The sequence below is a fragment of the Salmo trutta genome, chromosome 13 (assembly GCF_901001165.1).
Source record: "Salmo trutta chromosome 13, fSalTru1.1, whole genome shotgun sequence".
In the NCBI taxonomy this organism is placed as follows: domain Eukaryota; kingdom Metazoa; phylum Chordata; class Actinopteri; order Salmoniformes; family Salmonidae; genus Salmo; species Salmo trutta.
Genome location: NC_042969.1, coordinates 81,684,509 through 81,702,417, shown reverse-complemented (window position 1 = coordinate 81,702,417; position 17,909 = coordinate 81,684,509).

The following is a 17,909-nucleotide window of genomic DNA, read 5'->3' as shown; positions in this document are numbered from 1 at the left end:
TGGTTAGCTGCTCAGATAGCTGATGTCTAAAGTTAATGAAGGAGTCTCCAGCTTCAGCGATTTTTGCAATTCGTTCCAGTCATTGGCAGCAGAGAACTGGAAGGAAAGGCGACCAAAGGAGGTGTTGGCTTTGGGGATGACCAGTGAGATATACCTGCTGGAGCGCATGCTACGGGTGGGTGTTGCTATGGTGACCAGTGAGCTGAGATAAGGCGGAGCTATACCTAGGAAAGACTTATAGATGGCCTGGAGCCAGTGGGTTTGGCGACGAATATGTAGCGAGGACCAGCCAACGAGAGCATACAGGTCGCAGTGGTGGGTAGTATATTGGGCTTTGGTGACAAAACGGATGGCACTGTGATAGACTGCATCCAATTTGCTGAGTAGAGTGTTGGAGGCTAATTTGTAAATGACATCGCCGAAGTCAAGGATCAGTAGGATAGTCAGTTTTACGAGGGTAAGTATGGCAGCATGAGTGACGGATGCTTTGTTGCGAAATAGGAAGCTGACTGCAGATTTAACTTTGGATTGGAGATGCTTAATGTGAGTCTGGAAGGAGAGTTTATAGTCTAGCCAGACACCTAGGTATTTATAGTTGTCCACATATTCTAAGTCAGAGCCGTCCAGATTAGTGATGCTAGTCCGGCGGGCGAGTGCAGGCAGCGATCGGTTGAAGAGCATGCATTTCATTTTACTAGCATTTAAGAGCAGTTGGAGGCCATGGAAGGAGTGTTGTATGGCGTTGAAGCTCGTTTGGAGGTTTGTTAACACAGTGTCCAAAGAAGGGCCAGATGTATACAGAATGCTGTTGTCTGCATAGAGGTGGATCAAAGAACCGCAGCAAGAGCGACATCATTTATACAGTTGAAGTCAGAAGTTTGCATACACTTAGGTTGGAGTCATTAAAACTAGTTTTTCAACAACTCCACAAATTTCTTGTTAACAAACTATAGTTTTGGCAAGTAGGTTAAGACATCTACTTTGTAATTTTTCAAACAATTGTTTACAGACAGATTATTTTACTTATAATTCACTGTGTCACAATTCCAGTGGGTCAGAAGTTTACAAACACTAAGTTGACTGTGCCTTTAAACAGTTTGGAAAATTCCAGAAAATTATGTCATGGCTTTAGAAGCTTCTGATAGGCTAATTGATATAATTTGAGTCAATTGGAGGTGTACCTGTGCATGTATTTCAAGGCCTACCTTCAAACTCAGTGCCTCTTTGCTTGACATCATGGGAAAATCAAAAGAAATCAGCCAAGACCTCAGAAAAAAATTGTAGACCCCCACATGTCTGGTTCATCCTTGGGAGCAATTTCCAAATGCCTGAAGGTTCCATGTTCATCTGTACAAACAATAGTACTCAAGTATAAACACCATGGGACCATGCAGCCATCAAGAAGGAGACGTGTTCTGTCTCCTAGAGATGAACGTACTTTGGTGCGAAAAGTGCAAATCAATCCCAGAACAACAGCAAAGGACCTTGTGAAGATGCTGGAGGAAACAGGTACAAAACTATCTATATCCACAGTAAAACGAGTCCTATATCGACATAACCTGAAAGGCTGCTCAGCAAGGAAGAAAGCCCTGCTCCAAAACCACCATAAAAAAAGCCAGACTACGGTTTGCAACTGCACATGGGGACAAAGATCATACTTTTTGGAGAAATGTCCTCTGGTCTGATTATACAAAAATAGAACTGTTTGGCCATAATGACCATCGTTATGTTTGAAGGAAAAAGGGGGTGGCTTGCAAGCCAAAGAACACCACCCCAACCGTGATGCACGAGGGTGGCAGCATCATGTTGTGGGGGTGCTTTGCTGCAGGAAGGACTGGTGCACTTCACAAAATAGATGGCGTCATGAGGGAGGAAAATTATGTGCATATATTGAAGCAACATCTCAAGACATCAGTCAGGAAGTTAAAGCTTGGTCGCAAATGGGTCTTCCAAATGGACAACGACCCTAAGCATACTTCAAAGTTGTGGCAAAATGGCTTAAGGACAACAAAGTCAAGTTATTGGAATGGCCATCACAAAGCCCTGACCTCAATTCTATAGAAGATTTGTGGGCAGAACTGAAAAAGTGTGTGCGAGCAAGGAGGCCTACAAACCTGCCTCAGTTACATCGGCTCTGTCAGGAGGAATGGGCCAACTTATTTTGGGAAGCTTGTGGAAGGCTACCCGAAACGTTTGACCCAAGTTAAACAATTTAAAGGCAATGCTACCAAATGCTAATTGAGTGTATGTATACTTCTGACCTACTGGGAATGTGATGAAATAAATAAAAGCGGAAATCAATCATTCTCTCTACTGTTATTCTGACATTTCACATTCTTAAAATAAAGTGGTGATCCTAACTGACCTAAGACAGGGAATTTTTTGTAGGATTAAATGTCAGGAATTGTGAAAAACTGAGTTTAAATGTATTTGGCTAAGGTGTATGTAAACTTCCGACTTCAACTGTACGTACAGAGAAAAGAGTCGGCCCGAGAATTGAACCCTGTGGCACCCCCATAGAGACTGCCAGAGGTCCGGACAACAGACCCTCTGATTTGACACACTGAACTCTATCTGAGAAGTAGTTAGCGAACCAGGCGAGGCAGTCATTAGAGAAACCAAGTCTGCCGATAAGAATACGGTGATTGACAGAGTCGAAAGCCTTGGCCAGGTCGATGAAGATGGCTACACTGTACTGTCTTTTATCGATGGCAGTTATGAAATCGTTTTGGACCTTGAGCGTGGCTGAGGTGCACCATCGGCCAGCTCGGAAACCAGATTGCATAGCGGAGAAGGGACGGTGGGATTCGAAATATTCGGGGATATGTTTGCAGAATGGATATAGGTCTGTAATAGTTTGGGTCTAGAGTGTCTCCCTCTTTAAAGAGTTGGATGACCGCAGCCACTTTCCAATCTTTAGGAATCTCAGAAGATACGAAAGAGAGGTTGAACAGACTAGTAATAGGGGTAGCAACAATGGCGGCAGATAATTTTAGGAAGACAGGGTCCAGATTGTCTAGCCCAGCTGATTTGTAGGGATCCAGATTTTGCAGCTCTTTCAGAACATCAGCTGTCTGGATTTGGGTGAAGGAGAAGCGGGGGGGCTTGGGCCAGTTGCTGCAGGGGGTGCAGAGCTGTTGGCCGGGGTTGGGGTAGCCAGGTGGAAAGCATGGCCAGCCGTAGAGAAATTCTTATTAAAATTCTCAATTATCGTGGATTTATCAGTGGTGACAGTGTTTCCTCGTCTCGGTGCTGTGGGCAGCTGGGAAGAGGTACTCTTATTCTCCATGGACTTTACAGTGTCCCAAAATTCTGGGGAATTAGTGCTGCAGGATGCAACTTTCTGTTTGAAAAAGGTAGCCTTTGCTTTCTTAACTGACTGTGTGTATTGGTTTCTAACTTCCCTGAAAGTTGCATATCGCAGGCACTATTCGATGGAAGTGCAGTACGCCACAGAGTGTTTTTGTGTATTTAGAGGTCAAGTTGGTCAGGATGATATCTATGAGGGTGCCTATGTTTACGGATTTGGGGTTGTACCTGGTAGGTTCTTTGATAATTTGTGTGAGATTGAGTGCTAGATTGTAGGACGGGTGTTAAGAATATCCCAATTTAGGTCACCTAGCAGTACGAACTCTGACGATAGATGGGGGCAATCAATTCACATATGGTGTCCAGGGCACAGCTGGGAGTTGAGGGGGGTCTATAACAAGCAGCAACAGTGAGGGACTTATTTCTGAGGAGTTGGATCTTTAAAAGTAGAAGCTCGAACTGTTTGGGCATGCATAGAACTGGATAGTAGGACAGAACTCTGCAGGCTATCTCTAGAGTAGATTGCAATTCTTCCCCCTTTAGCAGTTCTGTCTTGACGGAAAATGTTGTAATTGGGGATGGAAATTTCCGAATTTTTGGTGGCCTTCCTAAGCCTGGATTCAGACGTGTCTAGGACATCAGGGTTGGCGGAGTGTGCTAAAGCAGTGAATACCAAGAAGACAGTGAAAGTTCCTGAGTGGCCGAGTTACAGTTTTTACTTAAATCTACTTGAAAATCTATGGCAAGAACTGAAAATGTTTGTCTAGCAATGATCAACAACCAATTTGACAGAATTTTAAGAATTTTGAAAATAATAATGGGCAAATGTTGCACAATCCAGGTGTGGAAAGCGCTTTGAGACTTACTCTAATCACTGCCAAAAGGTGCTTCTACAAAGTATTGACTCAAGGGTGTGAATACTTATATAAATGAGATATTTCTGCATTTCATTTTCAATACATTTTCTAATATGGGGTATTGTGTGTAAATGGGTGAGAGAAAGAAATCAATTTAATCCATGTTGAATTCAGGCTGTAACACCAAAATGTGGAATAATTCAAGAGGTATGAATACTTTCTGAAGGCACTGTATGGCTGTACTAATGAACACTTGTGAACACTTATGAAGACTTATGAACACTTATGAACAGTTGTAAAGAGTTCTCAACATAGAGGAGGTCTATTTCCCTCTGATCTGTGTTTTCTGACTGTCACCATCCTATAAACCTGGCTCTACACAGTGGTTACCAGCAGTTACCAAAGCTCTCTCCCCATGAAACAAATTGCTTTCCATCCCCACTGATCACATCACCAGTGGATCAGCTGCCATCAAAGCACCACACACGCACTCACACAGGCACACACAAAACCATTGAAGTGCTCTCACTTCACTTCCTAATGTCTCAAATAAAGCTATGAATGTTAGCCTCTTGAATGCTGTCTCTTTGAAATGTAAAAAAAAAAAATGGGGAAAGGAAAAAACTGACAGAGATGAGAAAGATGAGTGCTACCTAGCTCCTGCTGTCTCTCGTGGAGTTTGGTGAGAAGAAAGAGGTTCATTTGAAAATCTGCCTGTATCAGTGGCGGTCAGTGCCGTTTAATGTGAGGGAGGACAATTGTTTTTTTTCATGAGCATGGCCTTATTTCTATTACAGCATATTTGATGATTGTCATTTGTAAGTGCACACAGGTTAAGAGACAAATTTGATGTGACCGCCTTGCACACTCTTGCCTGCACCTAGCTGATATAGGGTGTAATCATTAGTCCAACAGTTGCAAACAAGAGTTTCTATTGGTCAAATTCAGGTATGTTTATCCCTGTTTTGTTCTGTTTACTTCCATTTAAGAACTGTTTTTCAACAGAATCAGCAGAATGAATACACCGCTGATCACACGTAAACACACAGTTCACTTTCATAGCAGCCACGTTGTATTCCTTCTCGCATGCGCTCTCCGCTTCTCACCTCTTCCCTTCACTTGACTTCAATGCACAACACATCAGCTGTATGTGACCTGGCAAAAAAACCTTTCCAAGCCAAACCGCTACACACAGCCTACATCATTGTCACCATATTTGATAAAGTAACATCGAACACAGTAAAGCGAATAGAAACAAACTTGTTAGTAAACCCGCTACAATCATGCAGTAACGTTACAGTATACAGTCAGTAAGCAGTTACACCCGGTGGCAATAAATTAGTAAAACCAGAAGCTTACCTTGACTTGGAAGAGTTCCAGTGTTGTGTTGGATAGTCATAGCCAGCTAGCTAACATAGCATCCCTCTGTTTGAACAGCGTGTTTCTGTAGGCTGAACTAGCTAGCTGCAGTTTGGAAGAAATTCATCTGTTCAAAACTGTTCAACTATTGTCTTTCTCTCTCTTTGAGTCAACTACTCACCACATTTTATGCATTGCAGCGCTAGCTGGAGCTTATGCTTTCAGTACTAGATTAATTCTCTGATACTTTGATTGGGTGGACAACATGTCAGTTCATGCTGCAAGAGCTCTGATAGGTTGGAGGATGTCCTCTGGAAGTTGTCATAATTACTGAGTAAGTCTATAGAAGGTGTTGAGAACAATGAGCCTCCTAGGTTTTGTATTGAAGTCAATGTACCCAGAGGAGGATGGAAGCTAACTGTCCTCTGGCTACACCATGGTGCTGCCCTACAGAGTGCTGTTGAGGCTACTGTAGACATTCTTTGCAAAACAGTGTGTTTTAATCAATTATTTGGCGACAGGTGATTATATTTTGTATAGTTTTATCTAAAAAGTATAACTTTTTAAATGTTTTAATCTTATTTTTATGAAATTCACTGAGGAGGATGGTCCTCCCCTTCCTCTTCTGAGGAGCTTTCCCTGGCCTGTGTGTATGTGTGGTTTGTGCGGTGTGTCTTCTCTCATCATCACACATTGAGATTATTATTTTGGAAACGGTGTAATTTAAGGGCTGGGGCGCAGTGCATGGTGTAATCCACACTGTATCCCTTAAACAGCTATGTGTTTACCTTGATGTTCCACCATACAGCAAATTAGGTTTATTGGAATCCTATGTTAATAAGATTATTCTCCTTTTCACTGTTGGAACGAGTGAGTGTACCCTTCTTTCCGTGAACTGTTGGAGAAGTCCTGGTCTTACCCTCTGAATCGAATGAAAAGCTATTAGATCTGTCTACAGCAGGGGGAAGAAGAGTTAAGCATGTACTGTGAACCGAACGGGTCTGATATCATACTGTTTTCCTTCTCCATTCCCTGCTTTCACCTTAGATAAACAGAGGGAAGGAGAGAATTGAGAGGGGTAACGAGAGAGAGAGAGAGAGAGAGAGAGAGAGAGAGAGTGTGTGCTTGTATTGGGAGATGAAGGGCAGTACTCAGTGGAGGTGTCTGAAGTTCTCTCTCTCTCTCAGTACCCAGTGGAGATGTCTGAAGTTCTCTCTCTCAGTACTCAGTGGTGTCTGAAGTTCTCTCTCTCAGTACCCATTGGAGGTGTCTGAAGTTCTCTGTCTCTCAGTACTCCATAAGGCTACTCAGCTGTATGCCTGGTCGTGATATGAGTAGCGTTTTCCACCCCTGCAGGTCTTCATCATGCTTGAACAAAGATAACATGTCTGTTTACTGACACACTAGCTTCTTTTATCTGTTTAAACTGCCCTTTCAGAGTACCTCCACCGCATCTCTCCAGACATCATTACAGTGCAGGGAGGCAGAGATTACAGCTTCACTCACTGCTCTTATGTTTTCCATTTAGATAGCCCTCATTTCGCTACTGACCCCTTTGATGTCCTGACTGCGCTCAGAGGAGAGAGACTGACAGACAGAGTAGAAAGAGAAAGGGGGGAAGTGAAAGGGAGAAAGAGAGAGCAGAACCTGTTCTTTTCTTTTGATCGTCAGGTCTGTGAGTGTCTCGTTGTGTTAGATAATGAGAGAGTTGATGGTGTCTGTGTCAAACTCTTCTGAAGTCAGGTCAGAACCAAAACAAAGTTTCCATCTGTGCGTGTGCGCGCATGTGTGCGTGCGTGCGTGTGTGTGTGCATGCGGTGCGTTTGTGTGTTCCCTCAGGCGGGGGGGGTATTCCTTCCGGCTTTCATCTTTAATGAAGCGACAGGTTAGCTGACTGACCGTGAAGTTGTTTGATCCCGCAACATCATCCTCTTTAACAGGAGAAAGGTTGCCGGTTCAAACCCCAGTTGTACCTTAAGACTTCTGAAGTCTATTGGTTTGTGTTTGGGAGGACTGGACGGTAATGGCTTCCTCTCCTTGAGTCTTTGATATGTCCCTTTTCAGTACTGATGTGAAATCTTCCACAGGTGACCAAAGCAAATACCTGGTAGGCATCCGTAGTGTATTAGTGACACCTAGTGGTGCCATACCAGCGGGGACTATGAGACACTATGAGTACAGGTCAATGATTCCTGTGAGTCTGAGTCAAGTCGATACATTACAAATGGCGATGATGATGTGGAAATAAAAATAAACATTATCCACTCAAGAAGCTGGGTGAGTGCAGGAAAAGTTAATTTGTAAAGGGACTTTTCATGAAAATCTAGCCAAACTGTTCAGTTAACAGAGCTAACCAGCAAACAAATGTGCTAGCTAGCAAAAGAAGCTAAGAACAATGGCACTGAGCTTACCTTCTCTTCCGCTGTTTGATGTACATTCTGACAAAGTCAGTGTTGGTTTGCTATGGGCAAAATGGATTACTAGTTTCAAACTGTTCGTCACTGATTCAGGAGTCAAAGATGCAGCATGAAAACAAGCTCTTATATTGCACTTGGGAGGTTAGGATGAGCAGAATATATTCACCATGTTAGAGGACATGCGGAAGACAAGGTCTATGAGATCACGCTGACAAATCTAAACGAGTACTTCATTCCACACAAAAAAAAACATTCCCTATGAGAGACATTTGTTTAGGCAAGCTGAACAAGCGCAGGGGGAAATCAGTGGACACGTTTGTGAGCAGACAAACAGTTTGCTGTTACATGTGACTAAGGGACCGAGTGATTGACCAGTGTCACTCAAATGTGTTGCGCAAGCGGCTTCTACGCGAGAGGGACCTCTCTCTCACCACTCTAATGGATAAAGCAAGAACAATGGAGGCTGTTGACCAGCAGGCGGACAGAATGGAAAGACATTGTCAATGCAATTCAACAGGGGAAAAGAGAACAAAAATAACCCAGACGTGAATGGAACAAAATGTTCTTCATCTAAGATGATGACCACGCTGTCCAAATGTTTTTCTCACTTTTATTTAACTAGGCAAGTCAGTAAAGAACAAATTCTTATTTACAACGACGGCCTACACCGGCCAAACCTGGACGATGCTGGGCCAATTGTGCACCGCCCTATGGGACTCCCAATCACAGCCAATTGTGATACAGCCTGGATTTGAACCAGGTTGTCTGTAGTAACACCTCAAGCACTAAGATGCAGTGCTTTAGACCGCTGCGCCACTCAGGAACACAAATGCTTCAGATGTGGTCAGATGGACAAGCCATCCAATGATGGCTCCGTTGTCAAATGCTTCAGATGTGGTCAGGAGGGTATGTTAGAAAAATGGCATGATTATGTTATAATACTGTTTATGCATCGAATGGTTGTTTCATGCAATAGAATAGAGTTCTCAGAACTCTCTTATCTGTGTCTGTGTAAACTCAGTTGAGCCTCTTCCATTCTATGACTAGTGGTGCATGTGAGGGAGATGTCTCCGGTCTGACTGAGTCTGCATTTCATAGACTGAATTAGTGTCTATGTGGTTGTAAGGTACCAGGGACGAGATCTTTTACGAATAGCTGATAAGGAGAACCTCGTCTTGGGGGGCCAAACCCTGGTTTCCATACAATGAGAACAGTCCACAGCAGATACTGTCTGCTGTGAATTATGCATTTCTTTCATAACAATCCAAACCTTTTGACCCATTCCACACATCTGTTGTTTGTCATGTATTCAAGAGGATGTGTCTTAACTATAAAATGCTGTGGCTCAGTTCTGCTGGTGGAACTCTCGGTCCAACACTCGAGAGTGTGTGATGGGATCGACCAGTTTCATCATTGGAATAATGAATCGATATCGAATAAAGATGATTGTTTGAAGAAATGACAAAGTCTCTCTCACTTCATTAGAATATTCCACGACAAGGGCAAGCCATCTAATGATGACCACACTGTAAAATGTTTCAAATGTGTTCAGGAGGATAAGCCATCTAATGATGACCACACTGTAAAATGCTTCAGATGTGTTGAGGAGGGCCATAGAGGATAGGCAAGTTCCATCACAAAAGGTAAACAATGCAACAAATGTGACAAAGATAGACATTTCTCCAAAATGTGCAGGACAAAGACAAAACGGAATAAAAATCAAGTCCCAAACATACGTGCTATACAAAATAAAACAGACAATGACAATGATGAACATATGTTCACACTTCCCAGCAGTACTGATGATGCTAAAATACAGTTATTAGTCAATGGCCAGCCAGGTAACATGTTAATTGACTCTGGGGTTAGCTGTAATATTGTGGGACAGCAACATTCAGTCATTTGCAGACCAAATGCAATGTGCAATTGAAACCAACATCCAAGAGACTTTACCCATATGGTTCAACACAACCATTAGCAGTTCAAATCAAATCAAATGTCATTGGTCACATACACACATTTAGCAGATTTTATTGCGGGTGTAGCGAAATGCTTGTGTTCCTAGCTCCAACAGTGCAGTAATATCTAATAATTCACAACAATACACACAAATCCAAAAGTAAAAGAATGGAATTAAGAAATATATAAATATTAGGACGAGCAATGTCGGAGTGGCATTGACAAAAATACAATATAATACAGTATATACAAATGAATGAGTAAAACAGTATGTAAACATTATTAAAGTGACTAGTTTTCCATTATTAAAATGACCAGTGATTCCAAGTCTATCTATATAGGGCAGCAGCCTCTGTGGTACAGGGTTGAGTAACCGGGTGGTAGCTGGCTAGTGATGGCTATTTAACAGTCTGATGGCCTTGAGATAGAAGCTATTTTTCAGTCACTCGGTCCCAGCTTTGATGCACCTGTACTGACCTCGCCATCTGGATGATAGCGGCGTGAACAGGCAGTGGCTCGGGTGGTTGATCCTCCCCCACCCTCTGGAGAGCCCTGCGGTTGTGGGCGGTGCGGTTGCCATACCAGGCGGTGATACAGCCCGACAGGATTCTCTCAATTGTACATCTGTAAAAGTTTGTGAGGGTCTTAGGGGCCGAGCCAAATTTCTTCAGCCTTCTGAGGTTGAAGAGGCGCTGTTGCAACCTTCTTCACCACACTGTCTGTGTGGGTGGACCATTTCAGTTTGTCAGTGATGTGTACGCCAAGGAACTTGAAGCCTTTTGAGAGCTTGTTCACTGCCAACATTACAACAGTTGGTAACTTTCATGACATTCTAGTCATGAAAGATGCACAGACATCTGTACTGGGAAAGAGACATATGTACTGGGAAAGAGAACAGCAGTTGCTATTGGCATTTTGCACATAGGGCCAAAAGCACACAAACTCAGTCCAAGATGATGACACACAGACATTCAAAGCTGCACTGCAAGAGGAATACAAAAGACTGTTTCACAAGGATGGGAAAATTGAAAGATTTCCAGTTAGGAATTCATGTAGATGAGACTGTCACACCTGTTGCACATCCAGTAAGCAGAATACCATTCAGTATCAGCAAGCTGGTGGAAGAGAAGATGAACGAGCTAGAGGACAAGGATGTTACTGAGAAAGTGAAGGGACCTTCACCATTAGTTGTAGTACAGAAAACCGGTGACATCAGAGTATGTGTTGACATGCGTAGAGCAAATGAAGCTGTTGTCCTGGAGCGACACCCCCACCATCGACAAGATCCAGGAGGACATGTCAGGAGCCGTGGTCTTCTCAAAGCTGGACCTAAAGTGGAGATATCATTAAGCTCAAACTGAAACCAGAGTCTCGTTCCCTGAGCACAGTTATGACTCACACAGGTTTGTGGCTTTTTTCTGCTCCAGAACCAAAACAGCACATCATCCACCAAGTCCTACAAGAGACTGATGTTTGGTGTCTCCTCTGCTCCAGAGACATATCAGCACATCATCTACCAAGTCCTACAAGACATCGAGGGGGTCCACAACATCTCAGATGATATCATTGTGTTTGGGAAGAACACACAAGAAGACAACAAAAACGACATAATGGTTAGTGTCCTGAGACAACTGCAGGAGAGGGGCCTCACCCTCAACAGTGACAAATGTGATGTACATAGAAATGGAATCACTGATCACTTTAACAATGTTTACATAGTGTTTTACTCATTTCATATGTATATACTGTATTTTAGTCAATGCCACTCAGACATTGCTCGTCCTAATATTTATATATTTCTTAATTCCATGATTTTACTTTAGACTTGTGTGTATTGTTGTGAATTATTAGATATTACTCCACTGTTGGAGCTAGGAACACAAGCATTTAGTTACACCTGCCATAACATCTGCTAAATATGTGTATGTGACCAATGTGACTGTTGTTCAACGGCCAAATTTGAACCAAACTGCCAGAGCAATCAGCCGACATGCAGCCAGGAGCTGAACCACATCAGCAGATGTAGGAGAGAAACTGAAAGCAAAATCCAGCAAGGTGACATGATTCTGCAACAGCAACCAACGCAGAACAAGTTGTCAACTACCTTCGAACCAGAGCCATAGACCGACGTGGACAGGAAGGGGAACTCTGTTGTCCTGGAAAGGAATAGCAAGAGGGCCATGCGACATGTTTATTTTGTGAAACTGTGGATACAACCACAATCAGGACAATGGACTACAAGTGACAGAGACACTGACCGAGCAGAACCTGACACGCTGCCTAGACAAGTGCCTGCACCTGACGAGGCCATTCAACTACAGCCTCGACCCCGAAGACTCAGACAAAAAGCGGTGCATCTGAAGGACTATGTTAGATAGACATGTTGCCATAATGGAGCAGAATAATCTCTGGCACAGTCTCAATGGCAGGGCAGTCTACCCCTTGCCATCACAGAACATTTCTTATTAAATTAACATTGTCAACAAAAGCATTCCAGCAATGTAACCAGTGTTATGGTTGGTAGTTTAAAGAGTTCCAGTGATGTAACCAGTGTTATGGTTGGTAGTTTAAAGAGTTCCAGCGATTTAACCAGTGTTATGGTTCGGAGTTTAAGGAAAATAAAAGTAGGACATTACAGTATGTTGTTGTTGGAAAATGTGTAAATACTGTATACAAGACATACTTTATTTTGAGTACCAGATAATGTTTTGTTACATTATAACACATTGATCTGGAGTGTGGAGATGTGCCATCATAATGGGTAGTGCCATCATAATGGTTAGTATCATCATAATGGTTAGTGTCATCATAATGGTTAGTGTCATAATGGTTAGTGTCATCATAATGGGTAGTGTCATCCTAATGGTTAGTGTCATCATAATGGTTAGTGTCATCATAATGGGTAGTATCATAATGGTTAGTGTCATCATAATGGTTAGTGTCATCATAATGGTTAGTGTCATCATGGTTAGTGTCATAATGGTTAGTGTCATCATAATGGTTAGTATCATCATAATGGTTAGTGTCATCATAATGGTTAGTGTCATCATAATGGTTAGTATCATCATAATGGTTAGTGTCATCATAATGGTTAGTGTCATAATGGTTAGTATCATAATGGTTAGTATCATCATAATGGTTAGTGTCATCATAATGGTTAGTGTCATCATAATGGTTAGTGTCATCATAATGGTTAGTATCATCATAATGGTTAGTGTCATCATAATGGTTAGTGTCATCATAATGGTTAGTATCATAATGGTTAGTATCATCATAATGGTTAGTGTCATAATGGTTAGTATCATCCTAATGGTTAGTGTCATCATAATGGTTAGTATCATCATAATGGTTAGTATCATCATAATGTTTAGTATCATCATAATGGTTAGTGTCATCATAATGGTTAGTGTCATCATAATGGTTAGTGTCATCATAATGGTTAGTGTCATAACGGTTAGTGTCATCATAATGGTTAGTATCATCATAATGGTTAGTGTCATCATAATGGTTAGTATCATCATAATGGTTAGTATCATCATAATGGTTAGTGTCATCATAATGGTTAGTATCATCATAATGGTTAGTATCATCATAATGGTTAGTGTCATCATAATGGTTAGTGTCATAACGGTTAGTGTCATCATAATGGTTAGTATCATCATAATGGTTAGTGTCATCATAATGGTTAGTATCATCATAATGGTTAGTATCATCATAATGGTTAGTGTCATCATAATGGTTAGTATCATCATAATGGTTAGTATCATCATAATGGTTAGTATCATCATAATGGTTAGTGTCATAATGGTTAGTATCATCATAATGGTTAGTGTCATAATGGTTAGTATCATCATAATGGTTAGTGTCATAATGGTTAGTGTCATCATAATGGTTAATGTCATCATAATGGTTAGTGTCATAATGGTTAGTGTCATCATAATGGTTAGTGTCATAATGGTTAGTGTCATCATAATGGTTAGTGTCATCATAATGGTTAGTGTCATAATGGTTAGTGTCATCATAATGGTTAGTGTCATAATGGTTAGTATCATCATAATGGTTAGTGTCAAAATGGTTAGTGTCATCATAATGGTTAGTCAAACATCTCAGAAGAGAAGGGATGTAGTGTATTTAGAGACACCAAGTGGTGCAATACCAGCAGGGACTATGAGGCACGTGAGGAACGGATGGGGCTAGGCTTGGGGTATAAAGTTGGATGGGTTTTGAGACCAAGAATAAAGTACAGGTTAATGATTCCCGTGAGTCAGAGTCAAGTCGGTACATTACAGCATTCACGTTGCAGTCTCTACCTATCCAGTCTTTACCTATCCTATGTTTTCATATCAGCGGAGAGGAAGGAAAGGAAATTAAACGAGGAAGCAATTTTAGACTATTAAGATGTGCCCAATGTCTTCTGAACAGGCAGCTCTCGCATTGAGCAGTGGTGTGTCCTTGATGTGTCCGCAACTACCTGAGGCACGTACAGTGCGGCTGTTGCCTCCACTTGGCAACGCATTTAACCGCAGTCTCAACCCAGCCAGACATCAAAGGACAAACACACGCACACTCTGAAGAGAGCTGCCATCTGTTGTCACCTTGACAGCTTTCTCATGTCTGTCCTTGTTCTTTTAAAGTACATCTCTATCATCTCTCTCTGTCTCTCCCCCTCTCTCTCCCCATCCTCACTCTTTAGTTTCTCCATCTCTCACCCTCGCTCTCTCCCGCATCCTCCTCAGTCTTTAGTTTCTCCATCTCTCACCCTCTCTCTCTCCCGCATCCTCCTCAGTCTTTGGTTTCGCCATCTCTCACCCTCGCTCTCTCCCATCCTCCTCAGTCTTTGGTTTCTCCATCTCTCACCCTCGTTCTCACCATCCCTCTTTCCCCCATCCTCCTCAGTTTTTGGTTTCTCCATCTCTCACCCTCGTTCTCACCATCCCTCTCTCCCCCATCCTCCTCAGTTTTTGGTTTCTCCATCTCTCACCCTCGTTCTCACCATCCCTCTCTCCCCCATCCTCCTCAGTTTTTGGTTTCTCCATCTCTCACCCTCGTTCTCACCATCCCTCTCTCCCCCATCCTCCTCAGTTTTTGGTTTCTCCATCTCTCACCCTCGTTCTCACCATCCCTCTCTCCCCCATCCTCCTCAGTCTTTGGTTTCTCTAACGTTCCCTTTCTTCGCATCCTTAGGTTTCTCCCCTCTGTCTCTCCCCCTCTACTTTTCCTTTGGTAGCTTGGTGTGTATGTCTGGATAAGAGCACTGCAGCGTGTGTATGTGTGTCAGGCCGCTGGAAGACTTTTAGAAGTCAGAGAGAGACCTCAGATTCCCCTCAAAGAGCCTCGGTCTCCATAGACGCACGACGCTCAGAAAAAAACAAAAGGAGGGGTGGTATTTTTCTCCTTTTCTGACTCAATCTCGTTCTCCCGCTCACTGTCATTACCAGTCTCTACAGAGCTGTACAAACATGAAGAGTGATCAAAGTGTCTGGGGTGTCAGTCAGCCAGAAGAGAGGGACAAGAAGAGGGATGTGAATGGAAGACATGATGAGCTGGTCTCCATAGAAACATACATTCCATTACCCTCAGTCACATGTACCATGCCAGGGTGAGCTGGTCTCCATAGAAACATACATTCCATTACCCTCAGTCACATGTACCATGCCAGGGTGAGCTGGTCTCCATAGAAACATACATTCCATTACCCTCAGTCACATGTACCATGCCATGGTGAGCTGGTCACCATGGAAACATACATCTCATTACCCTGTCACATTTACCATGCCATGGTGAGCTGGTCTCCATAGAAATATACATATCCATTACCCTCAGTCACATGTACCATGCCATGGTGAGCTGGTCTCCATAGAAACATACATTCCATTACCCTCAGTCACATTTACCATGCCATGGTGAGCTGGTCTCCATAGAAACACATTCCATTACCCTCAGTCACATGTACCATGCCATGGTGAGCTGGTCTCCATAGAAACATGCATTCCATTACCCTCAGTCACATGTACCATGCCATGGTGAGCTGGTCTCCATAGAAACATGCATTCCATTACCCTCAGTCACATTTACCATGCCATGGTGAGCTGGTCTCCATAGAAACATGCATTCCATTACCCTCAGTCACATTTACCATGCCATGGTAAGCTGGTCTCCATAGAAACACATTCCATTACCCTCAGTCACATGTACCATGCCATGGTGAGCTGGTCTCCATAGAAACACATGCCATTACCCTCAGTCACATTTACCATGCCATGGTGAGCTGGTCTCCATAGAAACACATTCCATTACCCTCAGTCACATTTACCATGCCATGGTGAGCTGGTCTCCATAGAAACATGCATTCCATTACCCTCAGTCACATTTACCATGCCATGGTGAGCTGGTCTCCATAGAAACACATTCCATTACCCTCAGTCACATGTACCATGCCATGGTGAGCTGGTCTCCATAGAAACACATGCTATTACCCTCAGTCACATTTACCATGCCATGGTGAGCTGGTCTCCATAGAAACATGCATTCCATTACCCTCAGTCACATTTACCATGCCATGGTGAGCTGGTCTCCATAGAAACATACATTCCATTACCCTCAGTCACATGTACCATGCCATGGTGAGCTGGTCTCCATAGAAACATGCATTCCATTACCCTCAGTCACATTTACCATGCCATGGTGAGCTGGTCTCCATAGAAACATACATTCCATTACCCTCAGTCACATTTACCATGCCATGGTAAGCTGGTCTCCATAGAAACACATTCCATTACCCTCAGTCACATGTACCATGCCATGGTGAGCTGGTCTCCATAGAAACACATGCCATTACCCTCAGTCACATTTACCATGCCATGGTGAGCTGGTCTCCATAGAAACACATTCCATTACCCTCAGTCACATTTACCATGCCATGGTGAGCTGGTCTCCATAGAAACATACATTCCATTACCCTCAGTCACATTTACCATGCCATGGTGAGCTGGTCTCCATAGAAACACATTCCATTACCCTCAGTCACATGTACCATGCCATGGTGAGCTGGTCTCCATAGAAACATACATTCCATTACCCTCAGTCACATTTACCATGCCATGATGAGCTGGTCTCCATAGAAACATGCATTCCATTACCCTCAGTCACATTTACCATGCCATGGTGAGCTGGTCTCCATAGAAACATGCATTCCATTACCCTCAGTCACATTTACCATGCCATGATGAGCTGGTCTCCATAAAAACATGCATTCCATTACCCTCAGTCACATTTACCATGCCATGGTGAGCTGGTCTCCATAGAAACACATTCCATTACCCTCAGTCACATTTACCATGCCATGGTGAGCTGGTCTCCGTAGAAACATGCATTCCATTACCCTCAGTCACATTTACCATGCCATGATGAGCTGGTCTCCATAGAAACATGCATTCCATTACCCTCAGTCACATGTACCATGCCATGATGAGCTGGTCTCCATAGAAACACATGCCATTACCCTCAGTCACATGTACCATGCCATGGTGAGCTGGTCTCCATAGAAACACATGCCATTACCCTCAGTCACATGTACCATGCCATGGTGAGCTGGTCTCCATAGAAACACATTCCATTACCCTCAGTCACATGTACCATGCCATGGTGAGATGATTCAGCTACACAGTTGATATTATGTTCCATAAATGTTTGAACGTCAAATCACTGCGAGAGACAACAAAAACAACAGTGACTTTTCAGACGGGAGCCAAGTCAGATCACAGCACACAGACAAAACACACTATCATCTTTGCTCCTTGGCTAGATGAAGATACAGTATGTCTGTGCTCCTTGCAGGGGCATGTATTGAACCATGAAAACCGAAAAATGGACCAAGGAAAAAAATCTCTCTGTGTTCCTAAATTTCCTTCACTTCACCAAGTAACTGAATGCATCTCACCGGAGAATCATCTCATCGAACGAAACAGCGCCTCTCTGTCTCAGTATGAGTAGTGTATCGATCTGATGC